We start from the raw sequence: 25,667 nt of genomic DNA, 5'->3' as shown, positions 1-25,667 counted from the left end.
TCTTCTTTGATTTAAGTAAGGGATTTGATTGTGTTGATCACAAGTATTACTGCAGCAGTTGGACTGTTATGGAATAAGGGGTGTAGCTCACAAATGATTCACCTCTTACTTCAAGAACAGACAGCAGAAGGTCATTCTGTCAGTATTGAGAATGGCTACGACATGCACTCCCAGTGGAGCGTAGTTATGAGGGGATGCCCCAGGGATCGGTGCTGCGGCCACTACTGTCTCTTATTTTGTATAAGATTTCTGTTTGCTGATAACACCAGCTTGGTAGTGAAGAATGTTGTGTGCAATATTGACACAGTATCAAATAATGCAGTCGAAGACATAAGTTCATGGCTTGTAGAAAATAAACTGTTGCTAAATCACAGTAAGACACAGTTTTTACAGTTTCTAACATATAATTCAACAAAAATTATCATTTTGATTACACAGAATGGACATATGATTAGTAAGACTGAACAGTTCATATCCTAAGCGCTTGGATAGACAGCTGTTGTGGAATACTCATGTTCTGAATCTTGTTGAATAACTAAATGCTCCTTTATTTACCATTAGAACAGTATCTGAAATAAGTGATAGTTCAACACGAAAACTAGTCTACTTTGCTTATTTTCATTCGCTTATTACATTTAGTGTTATTTTTTTTCGGTAGCTCTTCTGGCTCAAATAGCGTATTTTTGGCCCAGAAATTGATGGTTCGAGCAATATGTGCTGCAAGTGTGTGAACAACTTGTCGACCACTGTTCATTAGTCTGAGAATTCGAATGGCTCTAAGCACTATGGGACTTAACATCTGTGGTCATCAGTCGCCTAGAACTTAGAACTACTTAAACCTAACTAACCTAAGGACATCACACACATCCATGCCCGAGGCAGGATTCGAACCTGCGACCGTAGCGGTCGCGCGCTTCCAAACTTAAGCGCCTAGAACCGCTCGCCCACTACGGCCGGCAGTCTGAGAATTCTGACATTGGCCTCTCAGTACATATTTTCTTTAAAGTCGTTTGTTATTAACAGTATCATATTATTCCCAAGAGCTAGTAGCTTTCACTCAGTTAATACTCGGCAGAAATCTAATCTGCATTTGTAACACACCTCCTTGAACCTTGTGCAGAAAAGTGTGCAGTATTCTGCTACATCCATTTTCAATAAGCTGCAATAAGAATTCAAAAATCTTGGTAGTAATCCTTGCACTTTCATGGATCAGTCTTTATATTTTGCCGAGGATTGGTTGGAAAAGTTGTAAAGTAATTCCTGAGTTATGTTGATGATTTTGTTTATTTAAACTTACGGTTTGTCGTCTGCGTAGGATTCATATACGTTTAATTTTATCTATAATTATTCTTCTGTTATAATTTCATGTACTGACCACGGAGGCTTGCTCCTCAGTTTGGTCCTATGGAACATGACACATTAAATAAAATAAATTAAAAAAAAACATACAGACAATTGTCGTCCGCCAAGACTGTCACCACGACAAAGACCCACACAAGAACTATTGCCAAAAATTGCCCCTGCTGCTGGAAATGCTGCTTTTAAGCTAATGATTAGTGACGTCATTCTGATGGCGTCAGACAAGTCCTACGTCAGTCCTTATGACTCAAATGTCGTGTAAATTTAAGTTACTTTGGTGGCTAGTAATACGCATAGCACAGTGCAGTCAAACAACATTGGGAACCCCTCACAAATCGTCGGTTATGGTCGCACGTAGGTTACATTTATAACAAATTGACAGAACGGGACTGAAAGGAGTTGGAATGGCTAAAAACGTACAGAAACAACAAAAAAATCATTAAATCACTAGAAAAATACGGAAACAAAAATCGATAAAATGCTACTGGTTAATATTCTTGTAAGAGTCTTGATGTCAATAAAAATTAGTATAACTATTTATTGATTACTGGTTTCGGTTGATTAACAATCGTCTCCAGATCATGCTTACAGTGTTGGCCATAACATCATCTTTGCATGTATAAACTGAAGTTGCCCTTTCGCGTTCTTTTGTATGTGCAGGCTGATCTCAGGAACTACTGAAGGGATTGTGATTTGGTTTTCACTAACAGATACACCGATTCACGAGGAAGGCTTTTGTATATGATTCGTGAATATTTCGCAGAAATTTTTTGAATTGTGATGAATTAAAATTGTGTCAACGATTCCACTGCCACCTAGCGGCCAGCCGCCATAACCCGAGAGAGCAGCAGTGACCCGACCCGAGAGTGCAGCAAGCGTGACTGAATTCACGTCTGTTTTGCCGGTTTAGCAGTAGAGCATGTGGATGGAAAACGAGACACTGTGGGACTGAATCCAGCCAGCACGGTTGCTCAGCGTGTTCGGTCAGACGGTTAGCCGCCGTCTGTGCTAAAAGAACTGAGTTAATGGAACGACGATGAACTTGAACAGACGTCTACATCTACAACTACGTGATTACACTGCTATTCACAATAAAATGCCTGGCAGAGGGTTCAATGAAGCACCTTCAAGCTGTCTCTCTACCGTTCCACTCTCGAACGGCACGCGGGAAAAACGAGCACTTAAATTTTTCTGAGCGAGCCCTGATTTCTCTTATTTTATCGTGGTGACCATTTCTCCCTGTGTAGGTGGGTACCAACAGAATGTTTCCGCAATCGGAGGAGAAAACAGGTGATTGAAATTTCATGAGAAGATCCCGTCGTAACGAAAAACGCCTTTGTTTTAATGATTGCCACTCCAATTCACGTATCATGTCTGTTACACTAACTCCCCTATTTCGCTATAATACCAAACGAGCTGCCCTTCTTAGTACTTTTCGAAGTCATCCGTCAGTCCCATCTGATGCGGATCCCACACCGAGCAGCAACACTCCGGAATAGGGCGGACAAGCGTGGTGTGAGCAGACTCTTCAGTAGACCTGTTGCAGCTTCTAAGTGTTCTGCCAATGAATCGCAGTCTTTGGTTTGCTCTACCCACAATATTATCTATGTGATCGTTCCAATTTAGGTTATTTGTAATTGTAATCCCTAAGTATTTAGTTGAATTTACAACCTTCAGATTTGTGTGACTAATAGCGTAATCGAAATTTAGCTGATGTCTTTTAGTACTCATGTGAATAACTTCACACTATTCTTTATTCAGGGTCAACTGCCACTTTTTGCACCATACAGATACCTCATCTAAATCATTTTGCAATTCGTTTTGGCCTTCTAATGAGTTTATACGATGGTAAATGACAGCATCATCTGCAAATAATCTAAGAGGGCTACTGAGATTGTCTCCTATGTCGTTAATATAGATCAGGAACAATAGAGGGCCTATAACACTTCCTTGGGGAACGCCGGATTTTCTTCTGTTTTACTCGACGACTTTCCATCTGTTATTACGAACTGTGACCTTTCTGACAGGAAATCACGAATCCAGTCGCACAACTGAGGCGATACTCCGTAGGCACGCAGTTTGGTTGGAAGACGCTTGTGAGGAACGGTGTTGAAAGCCTTCTGGAAATCTAAAAATATGGAGTCAATTTGACATCCCCTGTAGATAGCACTTATTACTTCATGAGTATAAAGAGCTAGTTGTGTTTCACAAGAACGATATTTTCTGAAACCGTGCTGACTATGTGTCAATAGATCGTTTTCTTCGAGGTACTTCATAATGTTCGAATACAGTATATGTTCCAAAACCCTACTGCAGATCGAGGTTAGTTATATAGGTGTGTAATTCAGCGGATTACTCCTACTTCCCTTTTTGGGTATTGGTGTGACTTGAGCAATTTTCCAGTTTTTAGGTGGAACCGCGTGGCCGCTACGGTCGCAGGTTCGAATCCTGCCTCGGGCATGGGTGTGTGTGATGTCCTTAGGATAGTTAGGTTTAATTAGTTTTAAGTTATAGGCGACTGATGACCTCAGAAGTTAAGTCGCATAGTGCTCAGAGCCATTTGAACCATTTGAACCAGTTTTTAGGTACGGATATTTCTGTGAGCGAGTGGTTGTGTATAATTGCTAAATATGGAGCTATTTTATCAGCATACTCTGAGAGGAACCTGACTGGTATACAATCTGGACCGGAGGCCTTGCCTTTTAAACTGATTTAAGCTGCTTCGTTACTCCGAAGATATCTACGTCATGGGACGTCCGCACCGAACAAATAGATCGAAAAATGACGAACAAAATGAGAACAAAAAAAAATTCCAGGCTGGCATATATTTTTATTACTCTGCCTCTTAACACAACGTTTACCTCTCCATCATGCCGACATTTTATGTAAATTGAAGGTTGAGTGGGGGGAGGGGGGGAAGGAAAGGAAAGGATTACTGATGTCAGCTACATCGGAATTGTCCGCCGCTCGTGGTCTCGCGGTAGCGTTCTCGCTTCCCGAGCACGGGGTCCAGGGTTCGATTCCCGGCGGGGTCAGGGATTTTCACCTGCCTCGTGATGACTGGGTGTTTGTGTTGTCCTCATCATTTCATCATCATCCAGGAAAATGGCGTAATTGGACTGAGCAAAGGTTGGGACATTGAACGGGCGCTGATAACCACGCAGTTGAGCGCCCCACAAACCAAACATCATCATCATTACGCGGAATCAGCGGCGAAAAATTTGCACTGTACCCCGATTTGAACCCAGGATCTCCTGCTTGCTAGGCAGGTGCGTTAGCCACTGCACCATGCGGGACACAGTGTTACCGGAACTGCGCAGACTACCTCGGCACGCATCACGGCCGCCCCACACTCCCCCCGGAAGCCACCTATGCTCGGTCCATGTCCATTTCCTCCATACTCGCTACTCTGAGATTCCCGCAGGAGGTCGACGTACTTGTGTATCCGCAATGAGCAAGGTGGATCCATTGCCCATCTAGGACGTGCACCGAGAGAGGTGGCGCAGTAGTTAGACACTGGACTCGCATTCGGGAGGACGACGATTCAATCCCGCGTCCGGCCATCCTGATTTAGGTTTTCCGTGATTTCCCTAAATCGCTTCAGGCAAATGCCGGGATGGTTCCTTAGAAAGGGCACGGTCGATTTCCTTGCCCATCCTTCCCTAATCCGAGCTTGTGCTCCGTCTCTAATGACCTCGTTGTCGACGGGACGTTAAACAGTAATCTCCTCCTCCTCTAGGACGTGCCTAAAAGAACAGACATCACGCATCCATATAGATGTGGACATTTGCCAGAAACAAAATGTGCCTTGCGTTCCTCGTTACACTGTAGTTTCCCTATCCCTTGTTGGGGTAACTGATTAGGGACATAAAAGTCACCTCATCACATCCAGTTAATTGCAGTCGTTTCAGAACATCTGCATAGCGAAGAAAAAAGCGAATCCAAACCCTGTTGTTTTCAATTCTACACTCATGCTCATAAATGCTGAAACATGGTGAAACAATTCCCTAGTGGGCGGTTTGCGGGTTTAAATCACCTCGGGGTATGACCATGCGGTGCATTCGACCTGCGGTCGTCGCACGGTGGCGCTGACAGCAGTCCACATACGCAGAGGTGTCTTGGTGCATGTCAGAGTACGATGCAGCGAGTAAGTGTGCAGATGTTTTCAGATGTGCTAATGGTGACTGTGTGTTGAAAATGGCTCAAATAACACGTTTAGATGACGTTATGAGGGGTGGAATACTAGGGCGACTCGAGGCTGGTCAAACACAGGCAGGGCGTAGCACGGGCCCACCGTGTGACACAAAGTGTGATTATGGCAACGATTCCAGCAGACAGGAAACGTGTCCAGGTGCTACAGTACGGGACGTCCACAGTGTACAACAACACAAGAAGGCCGATATCTCACCATCAGTGCCCGTAGATGGCCACAGAGTACTGCAGAGCCTTGCTCTGGACCTTACCGCAGCCACTCCAACAGTTGTCTCCGGACACACGGTCTACAGACGACTGAACAGACATGGCTTTTTCGCCCGGAGACCTGCATTCCACTGACTCCTGGTCACAGGAGAGCCCATAAAGCCTGGTGTCAGGAATACAGTACATGCTCATTGGAACAGTGGTCCCTGGTTATGTTCACGGACGAACCCAAGTATAGTCTGAACAGTGATTATCGCTGGGTTTTCATCTGGCGTGAACCTGGAACCAGGTACCAACCCCTTAATGTCCTTGAAAGGGACCTGTATGGAGCCCCTTAATGTCCTTGAAAGGGACCTGTATGGAGGTCGTGGTTTGATGGTGTGGGTTGGGATTACGATTTGTGCACGTACATCCCTGCATGTCTTTGACAGAGGAACTGTAACAGGTCAGGTGTATCAGGACGTCCTTTTGCATCAGCATGTTCGCCTTTTCAGGGGTGCAGAGGGCCTCAGCTTCCCCCTGATGGATGATAACGCACGGCCCCACCGAGCTGCCACCGTGGAGGAGTACCTTGAAACAGAAGATATCAGGTGAATGGAGTGGCCTGCCTGTTCTCCAGACCTAAACCCCATCGAGCACGTCTGGGATGCTCTCGATCGACGTATCGCTGCACGTCTTCAAACCCCTACGACACTTCAGGAGCTCCGACAGGCACTGGTGCAAAAATGGGAGGCTATACCCCAGCAGCTGCTCGACTACATGATCCAGAGTATTCCAACTCGTTGTGCGGCCTGTGTACGTGTGCATGATGATCATATCCCATATTGATGTCGGGGTACATGCGCAGGAAACAGTGGTTTTTTGTAGCACATGTGTTTCGGGACGGTTTTCTCAACTTACCACCAATACCGTCGACTTACAGATCTGTGTCGTGTGTGTTCCCTATGTGCCTATGCTATTAGTGCCAGTTTCGTGTAGTGCCACGTTGTGTGGCGCCACATTCTGCAATCATCCTTAATTTATGAGCATTAGTGTATATGCATAACTTAAGCGTTTTCCGAAAATCTACTTCAGCATGAGGTGCAACTTTACTTCACATACATAAAGGTAGTTTTCCAGCAGCGCAGCAGTTGACTCAACTTTCAGTTTTCTACTTTTCTTGATGCCAACACGATTCTTTGTGAGGTTGGCGAAGGATATAATTTTTTTGCACACTTCCAAGTTATGCACAAGACTGGTAAACGAATCTCCAATAGGGAAAAAGAGATTTAGGCCTTTTAAAAATCATAGGGACATGGACTCGATCTTCTTGAAAGGAATCTGAAAATTTCTTGAGGATGAATTCACAAGAGTTTGAAATACTGCTACAGATGGTTGAAGAACGCATTTCTAAATATCACAGCAATTCAAGACTGCCATTTTCTGCTTCCTCAGATAAGCAATCTCAATTTGCACTCTTAATTCACAGCAAATTCTTCGAACAATGGACAGTGAGATGCTCAGCTTAGAAGTATCCTTTTAAATATGACCAACAACGGAAAGGTAACCACTTCATCACCATGCTTTGACTTGAGACAAGTTGAAATAATCAAACTTTTTAACCAAAGCTTCCCTTCAGTCGTTTCAGAACAATTGCAAACCTAAAAAAAACTTGCGAATCCAAAATATTTGGTGTCTTATTTTTTATGCTACAAGCAAATCGTTTTCCGAAAACTACTTCTGCAACTTTGTTTTGTTTATATAAAGTACATTTTTTCAGCACCGCAACAGATGACTCAACTTCACCTATCTGCTCTTCTTGAATCAAATCTAGATATGGGTGTGGTTCTGTCACGGGGAGTTTACGGCAAGAATTACGACAGTGAGTCTCAACACTACATCGCAGTGCGTGCTAAACTTCACAAGATATGTGCTGTAACACGAGCTAAACATGTACATTATGAAAGTTTTTTCTTCTTTTTCCTTTTATTTGCGCCACCTCAGCCAGCCTCTGATACATATTGAATCACTCACACACATATACATCCGTGATTCGCATACGGTATTTATGTTATTTGCAAAGGTATTACTTGCATGACGATGTGCGCTCATCATTGGCATGAGATGCCACTCCAAACGCCGATTCAATACGGAACACGTAACGTTCGTATCTCCAGACAACGTTCCTGCCGTGCGCTTCTTTCATCGCAAAAGTTATACGAAAGTAATGATTTTTCATTTACTTAACGTTGTTCTGTGAATTTTATTCACAGTTCTACGCAGTGACCCGTAAACGAGTTGCCTGGCCGTAGGTAGTTAATGCTAGCCGTGCAAAGACGTGCCGGGTCGCTAGTAGTCACTAAGAGTAACTCGGAATCATGCTTACTAAGGAATCTTTATCTGTTTTTAAAGTTAGACAGCCTTGCTTTGACCTAAATTTTAGTAATCACGTGTTACGATTAGTAACGATGATGTGGCCAACAACGTACTTAGATCAGCGGAAAACATAAAAACAGTTTCAGTAACTGCAACAGAAAACAGTAACGTACGGAACGTATCGATAGCATGGCAGACTACGTTGTATTAAAATATTGGCATCTATGTTTACAGTCAATGGAATAAATTACGAGGTCTGAATTCAACAGATGAAAATTCAAATCAGTGGCAAACCTTCCTTCAGATCTCCATCATATTCGAATCGCATCCATCCTTTCAATACATTAATGTGATTCACAAACTTTTAATATCTGTGAGTGCGGTTTAAAGACTTGTGGATACGGATAAGGCACTTTGCGGGTGCGGTGCGGACAGCATTTCTCTTCTATGCGAATACAGATTATTTTCTTAAAATTAAGTTTTTAATTAAATAACTTACCATCCATCGACATCTAAACCGAAACAGAGACGCGGGGTGGTTACAGGGCTCGCGGTGACAGCTTAGAACTTCCTGTGTTTACCTGTATGCGAGATCTAACCTCACAGTATTTTAATTCTGATTGGTTTTATTTAAATTGAAGACCGATAGTGTTACTGAAACACTGGCCGAGAGAGAGGGGCTGAAACACTTAGAACGCCGTTGCTTAGCAGCCTTTATAGATGATATTTCGCCTAAGCAAAAGGGAGCTGCCGTAGAGGTACAGACAGCTGCATTACGTCACCGGGTAAACATGAGAGTCTGACAAGTGCGAGGTCGATGTTCGTTGGCAGAGAAGTCGTAAGACTGGGCAGTAGAGGTGGGCAAACTGAAACACGTAAATGTTTCGAAACAAATGAAACAGTACAATGTAATATTTCGATACGGTGTTTCGAAACAGTGAAACAGTTTGTTTTGTAATCTAATAAACCTACACATTTTATCATCTTGAATGTCTACTGTATAAGTATGTCCATATAAACACAAATGAGGTGCGAGAGCGCTAATCATGTCGCAGAAAGTATGAAACTATCACTTAGGCGTCTTGGCAGTTTCGTATTTCCTGCAGCAAATGCGCTGCTTTTGTGTCCTGTGACTTTCATACTTTTCAATTGGCTGAGGAAAGCCTTAGCTGAAGACAGAAGAACCACCACGAACGGAACTGGAGGTGGGAGCAAACTGCAGAAACAACAGATATGCTACTGGGATTCCCACATTCCATTAGTATGGCTAATATACCCATCCTGCTAATTTCCATGCACACAAAGGGAATCATTGTGGATAATAGACACAGTGACTATAGACTCACAAATAACGCCAAATAATTCGAATAAATAACAAAATATAACAGAAAAAAATTGTGTTTCAAGGTGTTTCGAACCGTTACTATGAATTTACGATGCTTCCCGTTCACCATTACACTATCAGTGATATGTCAAACAGAATGCTTGCAATTATACCTACATCAAATTTATATACATGTCTAATAACCGTCACTCTACGCCTTTTTTTATTTAAAATGTTGTAGTCTTACTTGCGTTTCTTAATATGATTACTGTACATGAACAGAGAAGCGTATGTTATAAAAAAAGTGTAATTTAACTGAATGATTTTCACATATTTATTATTTTGAATGCGAATAGTATGCGTTGTTTTATTGTTTGGTTGGTGTTTATAAAGCAGATGTTACGCCATTTCGGAATAGGACAGTCAGCTAGAAACGAAGCTTTATTTTCGGATATCTTGAGCTTCATGCTATTGCTTGTCAAAAGATTTCGACACTCTTGAAAGTGTTTCATGAAGTGGTATGTTGTGTTTCAGTACCTGTGCCGAGCCAGAATCTCGTCCGACACAGAGCGGAATGAAACATCACTGTTTCGATACAATTAGTCCGTTCCAGGCGCAGGTGGACTGAAACAGTCTTATTTTGAAACAACGATACAGTTTCTGTGTCTGGCTCGAGATCCGAGACAAGGGCGGAATGAAACACCACTGCTTCGAAACAGTGAACCATAGCCGTTCCGAAACACTGAAACAGTTCCAGGTATCGATACACTGTGTCGAAACATAGAAACAGTGGCCAAGTCTACTGGGCAGACAGTGTGGCACAGCCTCAAATGAAGGAGACACAACCACTCCTCCCAACAAAGCGAGCTGTGCGAGTGATATTCACTTACAAGTGACCAACTTCAGAAACACAGTCAGTTTTAAATGACTGTGTTTCCGCAATCTGTAAACGTTGATCAACAACCGTGTCAAGCTCCTGGCATATTTTGGAGATTTCTACTCAATAAGGTCGTACGGAATAAATTTCTGGGATAATTCAACACTCATAAAGAAAGTATTGATTGCACAAAAGCGATCAGTAAGAATAATATGTGGTGCTCACCCAAGGACGTCATGGAGGTCCCTCTTCAAGGAGCTATACCTTTTAACTGCGCGGTTCTAGGCACTCAGTCCGGAGCCGCGGGACTGCTACGGTCGCAGGTTCGAATCCTGCCTCGGGCATGGATGTGTGTGATGTCCTTAGGTTAGTTAGGTTTAAGTAGTTCTAAGTTCTAGGGGACTGATGACCACAGATGTTAAGAACCATAGTGCTCAGAGCCATTTGAACCATTTGAACTGCGCGGTCGCAATACATATATTCGCTAATGGAATTCGCCATAAATAATCCAGCAGAATTTGAGAACAGTGACGTATATACCTACAACACTAGAAGAAAACTGTCCTTTATTACCCATTGTTAACGCTGGCTGTGGCTCAGAAAGGAGGTCAATAAGCAGCAAGAAAAACGTTTGATCATTTGCCCAATAACATAAAATTTATGGCAAGTAGCGAAGCAAGTTTTAAATCTAATTTTTAAACCATTTCTGCTGAAAAAACTCCTTCTATTCCGTCAGTGAATGTTTATTTAAAAACAGATAGCCAGTTTAAAAAATTGTGTTTAAGTGTATGTGCATGAGTAGGACTAAAAACAATAATGTGTTCTTTTTTATTTCCGGAAGACGACTGTTACTTGTTCATTTATTTTACACATTCATGGTTTCGGCTTTATAGCCTTTCTTAAGTGCATGTTGGAATGTAAAAATTAATATGACCTGCCTGTGACATATCATCGTCGAATAAACAAATTTCCGTTCTTATACACAAATTGTCATAATACAGTATACAAGTAAATGTCGAAGATACATAACATGGCTGCCATTGTGCACAGTGAAAAACCATTAAATACACAGTATGGCGTATTTAACAGCTAACAAATTCGTGTGACCAGGGCTGTTGCTACGTGTCTTTCCACCCTGGACAAGAACTGAAAAATGACGCTCCCACTTTTCTAAAACAATCGGCCTCTCCGATACCCCCACCCCTCCATCACCAACAATATCGATAGTCACAACAATGAAAATCTCCTATTATATCTTTAATTATTAAACTGGGATAACGGACTTCCTCATTTTCTGGGGACAGTCCTCAATTTTCGTGCTTCGTCCTCAGTTTCTTGAAAACTGACTGAGGACAACAAATGACCTCAATTTCTTATTTTTTTGTCCTCAGTTTTTGCGATTTCTGAAAGTAACTGAAATGCGAAGAATACGCCGAACGTTTTAAACTATCAAGCAGAAATGCACCAACTCATTTTTTATGTATGGGTACGACGAACCGCACTTATCTTTTACTCCTTTTAGACATGTTGAAAGAGAAGTACAAAACCTACACTATGTGATCATAAGTATCCGGACACCCCAAAAAACGCAAGTTTTTCATATTAGGTGCATTGTGCTGCCACCTCTGTAGTCATTAGGCGTCGTGAGAGACCGAACGGGGCACTCCGCAGAACTCACGGACTTTGAACATGGACAGGTGTTTGGGTGTCACTTGTGTCATACGTCTGTATGTGAGACTTCCACGCTCCTAAACATCCCTAGGTCCACCGTTTCCGATGTGATAGTGAAGTGGAAACGTGAAGGGACACGTACTTCGCAAAAGTGTACAGGGCAACCTCGTCTGTTGACCGACAGAGACCGGCGACAGTTGAAAAGGGTCGTAATGTGTAGTAGGCACACATCTATTCAGACCATCAAACCTGAATCCTATAGAAAACCTTTGGGATGTTTTGGAACGCCGACTTCGTGCCAGGCCTCACCGACCGACATCGATACCTCTCCTCAGTGCAGCACTCCGTGAAGAATGGACTGACATTTCCCAAGAAACCTTCCAGCACCTGGTTGAACGTATGCCTGCGACAATGGAAGCTGTCATCAAGGCTAAGCGTGGGCCAACACCATATTGAATTCCATCATTACCGATGGAGGGCGCCACGAACTTGTAAGTCATTTTCAGCCAGGTGTCCGGATAGTATTGATCACATAGTGTAGCTTGTAAATATGTGATTGATTATCCACAGGCAATAATAGAACTAAAAACATCAACAGAACCACTCAGCACAACTGACCCTTGATAAATGATCTGCAGAGACAAAAACAAAGGAGGGACTGAGGGAAGTATGGTATCCAGTTGCAACATCATCGGAAGCCAGCGCACGTGCCTCGCTCTACCGCCCAACGGAGATGAATCATGTTTGTTTCCGTTTCGCACTCAGTAGTGGCAGGTGGTAGAGGCAATATGTTTACCTCTATCAAAGTAAGTAAAGACTTGAAACCAGGCAGATTAAAACTGTGTGCTGGACCGAGACTCGAACTCGTGACCTTTGCCTTTCGCAGGCAAGTGCTCTACCAACTTCTTTTTTTCTTTTTTTTCTCTTTTGTTCGTTGAATCTGCTCGGCGCGGACGTCGTAAGACATCCGTTTAAGTTCGTTGTTGATCGATTAACTCAGTTTGTTTTTATTACAGAGGGCAGCTAACCCTCTGACCGAGGCGCGGCTCGTGGTTTCTATACTGGGGAAGGCTGCAGCATTTATCAATCGGAGCCAATATAGACCTCTGGTTACGTTACAGATTAGTCTGACATAAACAACTAAGAATTCAGGGGGAGGGGGGTGGGCAGATCACTCTCTACCCATAATTTTACGTACTGTGTCTTCTATAATCAGGTATTTACTAAATATCATTAGAGGCTAACTTCGAGTTAAAATCTTTGGTTAGTGTTTTTATACGTCATCATTACATTTTCTGACAATTTGCAGCAAATCATATGAAAAGATGCGTTTCGGAGAGATCTTTAATGCGATGAATGTTAACTTTGCGAATGCTTAATATATTTGGTGTTTTCAGTTCTAAATTTAAGGCGTTTATTGTAGTTTACCTCCAAAGCTCGAAGTTAAATGTTTTTCGCTGGAATTATGTTTTTTCACCTTTGCGTGAAAATTCTTTAAGTAAGTGATACCAGTTTCAGTCCAGGCACTGTCAGTACTATTTGTACGAAGACAGGTGAAACAGAAAAACGCATTTTTCACTTCACAACCACTCCGCTGCATCGTACTTTGCTCTATTAAAACTGCGTTTGTATCCTTGCCTAGATTTGCACTGTTTCTGTTCTTGATTGATCGTTAGATCGGGTCTGGGTGCACCAAGTTCTTTCACTTGCATCCTATGGCCGTGTTCCAAGTTTTTACCTATTAAATTGCACACTGAATTCATATTGCGCTGGTTTCACAAGCAAGTAAAACTCACTAAAATCTTGCAAAATACACTCCGAAAAAGAAACTTGCTAATATCACACGATATCAACAAAAGCAGTCAGCATCAGCAAGCAAGGAAAGTAAAGTCACGGGACAAATTTCGCGCGCTTTGTCCTCTAATCACTTATGAAACTCTCGCTAGAGGGCAGTACTGTTGTTACGGTTAGAGCGCCTGTAGTTACGGTAGTCTAGTGCACTCTGGCGGGATATTTGCAAACTTATTCTAAATGTGTATAAAATAGCCAATGGTAGAAACAAAACAACAATGTAAAACATTATCAAAACAATAATACTAAACGTCGATTAATGACGCATCGAAGCGTAGTAGAGATGTGCAGAGACAGAGATTGGATAACGAAGTTTCGGCCACTCTGCATTCCTTTATTACATAGATAGTGGAACGGGAGAAACGTGTGGTGGTTGGTATGACACCCTTAGGCTGCAAGCTCTGAGCCTTCGGGTCGCCCATAAAGAGCGGTACTATGTAGAAGCCACGCCCCCAAACCGCTACTACATGCAGCATACGGACGTTCCAAGGCGCAGCCTAAACACTACTAACCGTTCGGAAAACATCTATCGATACAAACAGTTCCAAAAACGTTGACCGTCGTTATTTTAATCGGAATGGGAAATGTGCGAAATTCTTCCTGATAATTTAAATTTTGTAATATGTTCTTGCGAAATTTACTTTAACATATATTTTGGGGCGGCTCTGCCTCAGAGCCTTTAATTACGAGCCGCGCCTGCTCTGACCGAGCACGCTGAGCTACCGTGCCGGCGTCCAACTGAGCTACCCAAGCACGACGCACGACCCCTCCTCATAATTTTACTTCCGCCAGTACCTCGTCTCCTACCTTCCAAACTTCACACAAGTTCTCCTGCGAAACTTGCAGGACTAGCACTACTGGAAGAAAGGATATTGCGGAGACATGGCTTAGCCACAGCCTGGGGGATGTTTCCACTCATTAAGTAAAGACTTATTAAGTAACTGTTTTGTGTGTTTTTGAAAACAGTTCTGTGTTTCAATTTTTCCGCGTTTTCATGTTTTCTCCTCATCTGTTCAGTTTTTTTGAAATTAATTTTGTTTCGCCCTCTGCCGCCCTTAAAATTTTGTCGCTCTTGGCGGCCGCCTAGTCTTGCCTAATGGTAGAAACGGTCCTACCTGTTACTTGCATTCGTCGCTTCTGTTCATCAGCTGATAATGTGTTCAGCGTTAACACTAATCGTGTGCACATATCCTGTAAACTGATCCTTTCTACATCATTTAGATAATAGAATTGTTGAAATGATCCATGGAACACGTAACTAACTGTTTGCATCATGCTATTCCCCCTCTCTCTCTTTGGCATGGTCCGTACTGTGAGCCTCTTGACGACGGTCCGTTGCCTCCTGGATCACCCAGTAATAATAAAAAGAACTGTTTGAAGACTAATCGGTAAAATCCGAAGTTCCACGTGCAGAAACAAGGAAAAGCACCAATGCGGAGAGAGAGAGGATAGAGAGAGAGAAAGAGGCGCCTAAGTGAGCGTGCCGCCGTGATCAGGTGGCGGCGCTGGCGTCCCACGTGGTGGGGGGGTTTTAATGGGCAAACGCCGGCGGTGGGTGGGAGCGAGGGGAAAGGGGCGGGGGCTTCCATTAGCGGGCGTGCTAGTGGGTGGGGTTGGGGAGGGGAGAGGGTGGGGAGAGTGCGCGTGGGGAGATCGATGCGGCGGGGTGGCGTCTCCATGGTGATGGGAGACAGCGCGCCGCCACCGACGCTGCGGCTGCGAGCATACGTGGTACAGGCTGGTGAGGGCACGGAGAGAGAGGCGTAAAACGCTGTGGGACCGAAAGCCTCCTCACCTCTTTTGTAGTTCGTTACGAAAGCCACAGCCAAGTAAAGACAGCTTTACAGCAGAGCGAACACAAGCAAACGAGCATTCTCATGGGTGTAAGACGTTAGGCAGGCGCGAGAGAACAGCATCCGCAGTGGCAATTTTGGAAATTTGTGGTAAGGACTACGGGACCAAACTGCTGAGGTCATCGGTTCCTAGGCTTACACACTACTTAATCTAACCTAAACTAACTTACGCTGAGGAGAACACACGCCCATGCCCGAGGCAGGACTCGAACCTCATCCGACGTGGGGGAGCAGCGTACGGGTACCCCACGCGTCGTTACACCGGACCGAATGGCAGCGAACACAAGTAAACGAACGTTGGCAGAACAGCTCTCCAGAGTTCACTACAATTAGCTTGTTCCTGTGATAAGCGCTTACACTGTTTACATTTAATGGAACAAGGGAGAAGTCCAGAGAACGAGCATCAAAGCGTGCAAAAACTACGAAGGCTGCATTGTTGTTTGGTTTGATTAATTTTGATTAATTTCGGGTAAAAAATTTCAACCATAGAACGCTAGTTATAGTCGCGATGCAAAACTGTAATACTCAAAAATTGGTTCAGATGGCTCTGAGCACTATGGGACTTAACTTCTGAGGTCATCAGTCCCCTAGAACTTAGAACTACTTAAACCTAACTAACCTAAGGACATCACACACATAGATGCCCGAGGCAGGATTCGAACCTGCGACCGTAGCGGTCGCGCGGTTCCAGACTGTAGCGCCTAGAACCACTCGGCCACCCCGGCCGGCTGTAATACTCAGCAAGGATTATTTTGCAAGGCGATGGCCCCGTTGTTGATGAAGCAAGCGAAGCTATACAGGAAAAAAAAAAAAAAAAAACAGCGCGTTCCTGAATTTTCACACAAGCGTGCTCTGTATGTTGGTATTGTTCTTACCGAACGGTGTGGCGCGGTGGTTAGCACACTGGACTCGCATTCCGGAGGACGATGGTTGAAACCCGCGTTCGGCCATCCTGAGTTAGGTTTTACGTGATTTCAGTAAATCGCTTCAGACAAATACCGGAATGGTTCCTTCGAAAGGACACGCCCGACCTCTCCCCGTCCTTCCCTAATTCGAGCTTGTGCTCTGTCTCTAATGACCTCATTGTCGTCGGAACGTTAAAAATTAATCTCCTCCTCCTCCGGTATAGTTCTTATCACCGAATTACAGCACCAGCCTTTTTTAGCCTTTTCCCAAGACTCTACACTTTGTCGGTAGAATATTTTCGTTGGTTGTGCACTGCAATTGAGGGAAGAACTGCAAGGCAAGAAAGTAACTACCCATGAGCAATATCAGGCAAATGCCCTGCTTCTTTGCAATTGGGTAGAGTCACACTAGTCTCAAGCACTTGCTTCGTGTTTCACCCATTCCAGAACATATAGCCTTTCTCCTCTGAAGAAGAAAGGAAGGAAAATTCACTCTTCCTTGCACCGATGGATGTAAGCTCAGTTTCCACTATTTAACAGACGTCACTTAAGTCGATCTATCTGAAGGTTATTTGTGTTTGCGTACGTTAACTTCAAATATAAAGAAAACTTTCTGGTTAAAGGATTGAAAATGCTTACATCCTTTTGCTCAAATAAAGTTTTCACTACCTGTGAAACAAAGTACCATTTTTTCCCATTTCTGAACTTATAGCCCTTTTCACAAGCTGCGACATCGTCGCAAAAAAACAGTGACCCGTATATGTAATAAGTTTCCTTTAATTTACGTCTATGGTCACAAACTTTTTGTTAACAGATTACCGGGTTATGAAACAGATCTGATGATGGTCCTTAAAGACCGCAACCGGTAATCTGTTAACAAAAAGTTTGTGACCACAGACGTAAATTAAAGGAAACTTATTATAACCCTTTGACCGGGGAAGAGCGAATGGAAGGGAAGTCGGCTGAGCCGTTTTCAAAGGAGCCAGCCCAGCATTTGGCTTAATCAATTTAGAGAAGCAAAAGTATGGAAGCCCAGGCGGGGATTTCAACCCTTGTTCTTCCGAATACAAGTCCAGTACAAAGTCTCACCACTCGCTGGGTCGGTTTCCCGCCTCAACAGGCGAGTAATTATTGTACGAGGGCAGTTCAAAAGTTAACAGCAAACTAGCAACATTAAAAGCAACTAGCACGTCGGGCATTTGCAACCCCCTAGAAGTGAAGATGCAGGCTTTGAGAAAGTTCCGGCATACGCTGACAGATAGTATGATGAGCTGTTTAGGAAAGGCAGTTGAAACAAAGAGGTCGCGATAATAGCTGTGTGCACCGTAGAAGAACAGCGAGCAATAATACGATTTTTGTGGCCAGAAGGGCGTAAGACTTCCACTACTCTATAGAAGAATGTTGGAAAGGTATGTAGATAACTGCAGTAGTGTACAAATGGGTAGGTGCCTTTAATAGTGGGCTGATGCCATGATTCGTGAAAACCGGCGTGTTTCGGCAGAACCTTTAGCCAGAGAACTGAGTATCAGTGTTGGATCCGCTCATGCCATTACTACTGAGGTTCTCAAGTACTGTATTTTGTGTGCACGATGGGCGCCTAGGAAGCTCACTGGCGAACACAAGGTGATGCGTGTTTAGGCTGCCACATCATTTCTGGCGCAATATAATGCTGAAGGACACGACTTTCTGACACGTATCTTCACAGGAGACGAAACCTGGGTGCACCACTATAAACAACAAAGCAAAAAACGTCTTCAGAATGGCGACACAGATCTTCTCCGCCGGTCGGAGTGGCCGAGCGGCTCTAGGCGCTACAGTCTGGAACCGCGCGACCGCTACGGTCGCAGGTTCGAATCCTGACTCGGGCATGGATGTGTGTGACGTCCTTAGGTTAATTAGGTTTAAGTAGTTCTAAGTTCTAGGGGACTGATGACCTCAGAAGTTGAGTCCCACAGTGCTCAGAGCCACTTGAACCATATTCTCCAGCCAAAAAGAAATTAACGCCTGCAGGAAAGGTCTTCATTCTCTTCTGGGATACGAATGGGACGGGTTTGGAGCACTATCAGCAAAGGGGCGAAACAGTGAACAGTGCCCGGTACAGAACCATGTTGGAGAGTGAGCTAAAGCCAGCATACGGAGGCGTCGGAGAGGATTGCTGCCTAGAGGCGTTCTTCTCCTTCACCCCACACCGCCGCTGCAACTCTTGCCTTTATTCGGAAACTGAGATTTCAGGTTGTACTGCATCGCCCATACAGCCCTGATCTCGCTCCTTCGGATTACCACGTGTTTGGACCCCTGAAGGATGCTCTCAGAGAACGACGATTTGAAATCGATGATGAGGTTACAGAAGTGGTGCACTCTTGCTTGCGGACACGAACGAAAACCTTTTATTCGAATGGAATAGAAAAGTTGCTGCAATGGTAAGCACGGCTTCCTGAATCTAGCTACAGTTTACGTCATCCGCGAACAGCTTCACGGAGTCTCCGTCGTTCTCCATTAGATCATTTACATGTTCCTATCTGCTGAACCAAGATAACTGATACTGCCTAGAGCATTGCGGGCAAGGGAAATATATAAGCGGAGGAGAGACGAAAGAGGAATCATTCTGCCTACGATGTGCGCCGTATATGGGGAAACCCACTGACATAAGCGACTTTGGCAAAGTGCAGATTCTTGTGGTCCCGCACCTGGGAACGAACATCTCGGAAACAGCGTACCTGGTAGGCAGTTCGCATGCTACTCTCGTGAGTATCTGTGGAAAGTTTTTGATGGATGGTGAAACCGTGGTGTTGGATGTTCACGCTCTGCCACAGAACGCGGAAGTTGGAGGCTTTCGCGATCTGCAAGGCACGGTAGACGGGGATCTGGCAGATCTGAAGACAGAGTGCAGTGCTAGTGCTAGATGAAGTATTTCAGAGGACCCTATTCAGCACATACTGTTGAACGTGGGACTAGGCAGCAGGCAAGACTTACATGCTCTCATGTTCAATCGAAGCCGTCATTAATTGCAATTACTGGGCACGGGAAATTCGAAATTGGACCTTGGATCAATGGAAACGTGTCATCTCGTCAGATGAATCATGTTTCTTGTTACTCCAAGTCGACGGTCATGTACGGATACGCCATCACCCAGGTGAACGGCTGCTCGAAACATCTTTTGCTCCATGGGCGCATGCTGGTTGGGACAGCAATATACTATGGGAGTCATTCACCTCGGTTTCCACGGGTCCTGCGGTAGTAATCGAAAGCTCCGTGGCAGATGTGGACTGCGCGAACATAGTGACAGGTTTGCTCGACGTGATTCGTTAATGGTGTCCTTCTGGGTATTCTGTCAAACTATTGCTTCCATTTAATGCTCAATATTTCGACGACTGACCCAGCCATCTGCTTCAGGTGCTGCGAAGTAACATTACCAGATGCCAAGTTCGTCTTGTTTGCCGATGATACAAACATTGCAACAAATAGCAAATCAAGTGTAGTCGTAGAAAGATCAGCTAATAAAATATTTGTGGACCTTAATCACTGGTTCCTAGCCAATTCTTTGTCACTAAACTTTGAAAAAACACACTACATGCAGTTCAGAACTTGTAAGGGGTGTCTCACGAGTATATGCCTTACATACGCAGATAGAAGAAGTGGACAGTGTTAAATTCTTGGGATTACAGCTCGATAATAAATTCAACTGGGAGGAGCACACCACAGAACTGCTGAAGCATCGTAACAAATCTCTGTTTGCAATGTGAATTGTGTCAGACATAGGGGATATAAAAATGAAAAAGCTGGCATACTATGCTTACTTTCATTCCATAATGTCATATAGGATTATTTTTTGGGGTAATTCATCGAGCCAAGCTAAAGTTTTCCATGCACAAAAACGTGCAGTAAGAGTTATATGTGGTGTGAACTCAATAATATCCTGCAGAAGCCTGTTTAGGGAACTTGGGATACTAACTACTGCTTCCCAATTTATTTATTCCTTAATGAAATCTGTCATTAAAAATACATCACTTTTTCAAACCAACAGCTCAATTCATGGAATCAATACTAGAAATAAGAATAATCTTCACAAGGATTTGAAGTCACTTATTCTTGTACAAAAAGGTGTGCATTATTCAGGAACACACATTTTCAATAACTTGCCAGCAGCCATAAAAAGCTTAACAACCAATGAAGTTCAGTTTAAGACAAGCCTAAAGAATTTATTGGTGGCGAACTCCTTCTACTCCATTGATGAATTTCTCAGTAAAACCAACTGATATATATATATATATATATATATATATATATATATATATATATATATATATATATAAAACTTCTGCAAAATTTCAGTGCAGTAATGTGTTCATTGTAAATAAGTATTATAGCAGTTGTATTACACGTTTATTACCTTATAAATAAATAAAAACTTTTTTATTTTAAATTCAGTACATTAGTGTTTGTAAAATGACTCTTTCGTATAGTGTTCATTAAAAAATGACGATCATTCCACTTGGGATCTGTGGAATGGTACATTAGCTTAATTGTTTTAGTTGTAAATATTTGTCATGTATTGTTGTTTATCTGAAATGTTCTACATCCTGGAGGACCTCCTCACTACGGATCAATTGGAATGAAAGTAAATCTAATCTATACTCGCTGCCTGGCTGAAGTCCAGCAAAACTTCCAGTCACTGAAGCAGATCGCTGAGTCGGTACTCGAAATAGTGTGTTTTGAGTTCTAACTGGGAGGAGATCCTGAATCCAGTTACAATGCTGGCCCGATATTCGTTAAGCTCGTATTTAGTTCACGAAAACGACGTATGAAACTATACAGAATGGTTCAAAAGAGCAAAGAAAAACACATCAGTCCTGATGCCATTGTATAGGGTATTTTGAGTCACATGTGCGGACGAAGCGAGCTGAGTTCTGCGAGACCTCTTTTTACGCAATTCATTTTGATTTCTACGGAGGATATTTGTTTTTTTTTCCATAAGCGTCATACTATAAGAGCACAAAACGGGTTGTATAATTCTACTACGAAGTGAGGTATGCAGTATAGGTCTCCAGTTATATGCATCCTTCCGACCTATTCTTGCACGTTGTCTTCATAGAACCGTAGAGATGTATCACCAGGTCCAATTGTCTTTCCTCTGTTGAGCAGTCTTAGTTCATTTTTTATTCTCCGATCACTATTTGTCATTTCGACGTATTGTTTTAGACAGCAATTCCAGTACCTCGTACAGAGTCACGTAGCTATAAGCTAGTGCTTGAATCGTACATAGAAACGATGACAGGCGTCGGATGTCATCTTGGGAGACAATTTTCCACACAACTTCCTAGTGATATCACAGTCGTTGCGCTATTCAAGATCGGACCAGTCACTGTCCAAGGTCGACTGGCAGCGAGGGAAGGGGGGAAGGGCGGAAGGGGATGAGAAGGGCAGGCTTTTTAACGTGTTGGCAAGATGACTTTGATGAATATCACATAGCGCGTGAGAGAGCAGGCGAAATCAACTCGCCATGTAATTATAGATCCGAGGGCTGTTCTGAAAGTAAGCTCCGATTAGTCGCAAAATGAAAAGCACAGCGAAAATTAAAATTTTTTTATTCGCAGCAATTAGCCACTCCTTCCAGCTACTTTACTAAATAGTCGCCGCTCCGACTTAGACATTTGTTGTGGCGTTGTACAAACTGTCCAGTACCCTCCTCACAGAAAGCAACCACCTGTGCTTCCCGCCAATTCTCTACTCTGCTCTGCCTTTCTTTGTCTGTGCTAAAATGTTGTCTTCGTAGCTGGCGGTTCATGTGAACAGAGATGGACAACGGAGGGAGCCAATTAAGGGGTGTATTGTGGGTGATCAAACACTTCCCATTGAAAACGGCCGGCCGGTGTGGCCAAGCGGTTAAAGGCGCTACAGTCTGGAACCGCGTGGCCGCTACGGTCGCAGGTTCGAATCCTGCCTCGGGCATGGATGTGTGTGATGTCCTTAGGTTAGTTAGGTTTAAGTAGTTCTAAGTTCTAGAGGACTGATGACCTTAGAAGATAGGTCCCATAGTGCTCAGAGCCATTTGAACCATTGAAAACGCTGCCGGAGCGTCTTCATTGTCGTTGCAGAGTGCGGATCAAAATTGTCTTGAAAAAGAAACACATGACATTTATGTTATGTGGGTTTCATAGCTTCAGGCGATATCTCTCATCAGATCCATGTATTTGGCGAGAGACACTGTTGTTTTAGGCATTTCGACATGATTGCTTTGCGCTCTGAACTAAAAAGAGCTAAGTGAAGCGATCGACAGGTACAATAAAGACACTGCCGAACACATCTGTGCAAATTTTCATGGAATTTTTACAGTGGAATCCATTTCGCGTTTAATAGGACCTTACTTTCCGAATACGCCTCGTACAATAACGCTTGTATATAGAGCGGTTATCATCACACCGAACAGAAATTGTTTGCTTAGTGTAATTCAGAAACGAAACCTCAAGTTTTAGAACTATTTTTTTAAATATAAAGTATATGGTGTGTGTAGAGGAAACGAAGTACTAGGAAACGATATACCCTAAACGACACGATCACTGAGTTTCCGCCGGAGGCTGCACTCCTTCAACTGGCGCGGCTCTGCTACGTCCTGAGCACAACGGAGCGGCGGGTTGCCCGCCTTCCAGGCGCTGCCCATTCCACACCCCCGCTGCCTCGTACAGACAGCTCTTGGACACACTGCGGGAAAAAGAGACCGTAACATTTAAAGTAGGACTGGCGCATGCAAATAATCACCTACCTCGATTTTGTTCACATTTCTATATCAATTTCTCTGCGTTGCAGTCGCTGAAAAGGATTATGGGATTCAGGCAGAATGAAAGTACTGTTAGGAACCTTGCGTCGCCGTGCAGTGTACGGAGGCTATTTGGAAAGTAAGGTCCAATCGGTCGCGAAATGGAAGCCACCGTGAAAATAAAAACTGCTTTATTTGCAACAGTTAGCTACATATTCCAGCTGCTCCTCTACACAGTCACCGCTCGGACTATAAAAATTTGTCGTAGCGTCGTACCAACTTTCCAATACCCTCGCCCTAGAAAGCAGCCGCCTGTGCTTTCCGCCAATTCTCTATACAGGTCTACAGCTCGTCAACTGCGCCAGAATATTGCCTTCATAGTCAGCGGCTCTGAACAGGGATGAAACACAGGTGGTGCCAATTACGGGCTGTTTTGTGTGGTCAGACATGTGAGTTTGTGTGCTCGGTGAGGGAATATTTCGAGAAGGAGGGAAACTATGGTGCTACTCCGTCGCTTCTAACGAGGACAGACGAAATAAATGCAGACACTTTGAAGGTACACAGAGGTACTAAAAAAATGGCTCTGAGCACTATGGGACTCAACATCTTAGGTCATAAGTCCCCTAGAACTTAGAACTACTTAAACCTAACTAACCTAAGGACACCACACACACCCATGCCCGAGGCAGGATTCGAACCTGCGACCGTAGCAGTCCCGCGGTTCCGGACTGCAGCGCCAGAACCGCTAAACCACCGCGGCCGGCCCACAGAGGTACTGTCGTCAAAATGTGCAAGGAGAGATATTGTGCAGAAGGGGGAGAGCCTGGTTCATCCAAACAGCTGACAGTCGGTAAAAGGAGGACAGAACCACACTTTATAAACTTGGACTCTTTTCAACAAGATGCTGTTCGTCGCCACATATATCTATATTACGAGAGAAGAGAACATCCAACTATAAAAAAGCTGAGCACTGCTCTTCACGAGGCAGAGCTATTCAGTGGCAGCAAGGCGTCTCTGTTAACATTTGCGGAGCCCTCGTTTTCGGCACAAAAAATATTAACAGACGAAAAATTATAATGGAGAGAGGTGACATCGTAGCGTGGCGTTGTCGATCTTTAATAAATATCGTTAAAGTGCGTTTAGAAGACATTGTGTGGCTCGACGTAAACTGCATAAACGCCTGTCATTGCGTCAGAAAAGACTGAACAGCTGATAGTATACTCTTTCACAAATCGAGGAAAACAAACGATTACCACGAGGAGATGAACCACGATAGTTTTCTGAAGTGGTTCCAATTCGGTTTTACAGAGATAACTCTACTGCATTGGCTCCTTACATAGCTTGCATTTATCGCGAATCTCTTGCCCAACGTAAAGTCCCGAGCGACTGGAAAAAAGCGCAGGTGACGCCTGTATATAAGAAGGGTAGAAGGACGGATCCTCAAAATTACAGACCAATATCCTTAACATCGGTTTGTTGCAGGATTCTTGAACATATTCTCAGTTAGAATATAATGAATTTCCTTGATACAGAGAAGTTGCTGTCCATGCATCAGCATGGCTTTAGAAAGCATCGCTCCTGCGAAACGCAACTCGCCCTTTTTTTCACATGACATCTTGCGAACCGTGGATGAAGGGTATCAGACGGATGCCATATTCCTTGACTTCCGGAAAGCGTTTGACTCGGTGCCCCGCTGCAGACTCCTAACTAAAGTACGAGCATATGGGATTGGTTCCCAAATATGTGAGTGGTTCGAAAAATTCTTAAGTAATAGAACCCAGTACGTTGTCCTCGATGGTGAGTGTTCATCGGAGGTGAGGGTATCATCTGGAGTGCCCCAGGGAAGTGTGGTAGGTCCGCTGTTGCTTTCTATCTACATAAATGATCTTTTGGATAGGGTGGATAGCAATGTGCGGCTGTTTGCTGATGATGCTGTGGTGTACGGGAAGGTGTCGTCGTTGAGTAACTGTAGGAGGATACAAGATGACTTGGACAGGATTTGTGATTGGTGTAAAGAATGGCAGCTAACTCTAAATATAGATATATGTAAATTAATGCAGATGAATAGGAAAAAGAATCCCGTAATGTTTGAATACTCCATTAGTAGTGTAGCGCTTGACAGTCACGTCGATTAAATATTTGGGCGTAACAATGCAGAGCGATATGAAGTGGGTCAAGCATGTAATGGCAGTTGTGGGGAAGGCGGATAGTCGTCTTCGGTTCATTGGTAGAATTTTGGGAAAATGTGGTTCATCTGTAAAGGAGACCGCTTATAAAACACTAATACGACCTATTCTTG

Source organism: Schistocerca cancellata, chromosome 3 (assembly GCF_023864275.1).
Source record: "Schistocerca cancellata isolate TAMUIC-IGC-003103 chromosome 3, iqSchCanc2.1, whole genome shotgun sequence".
Taxonomy (NCBI): domain Eukaryota; kingdom Metazoa; phylum Arthropoda; class Insecta; order Orthoptera; family Acrididae; genus Schistocerca; species Schistocerca cancellata.
Note: the sequence above shows the minus strand (reverse complement) of the source record.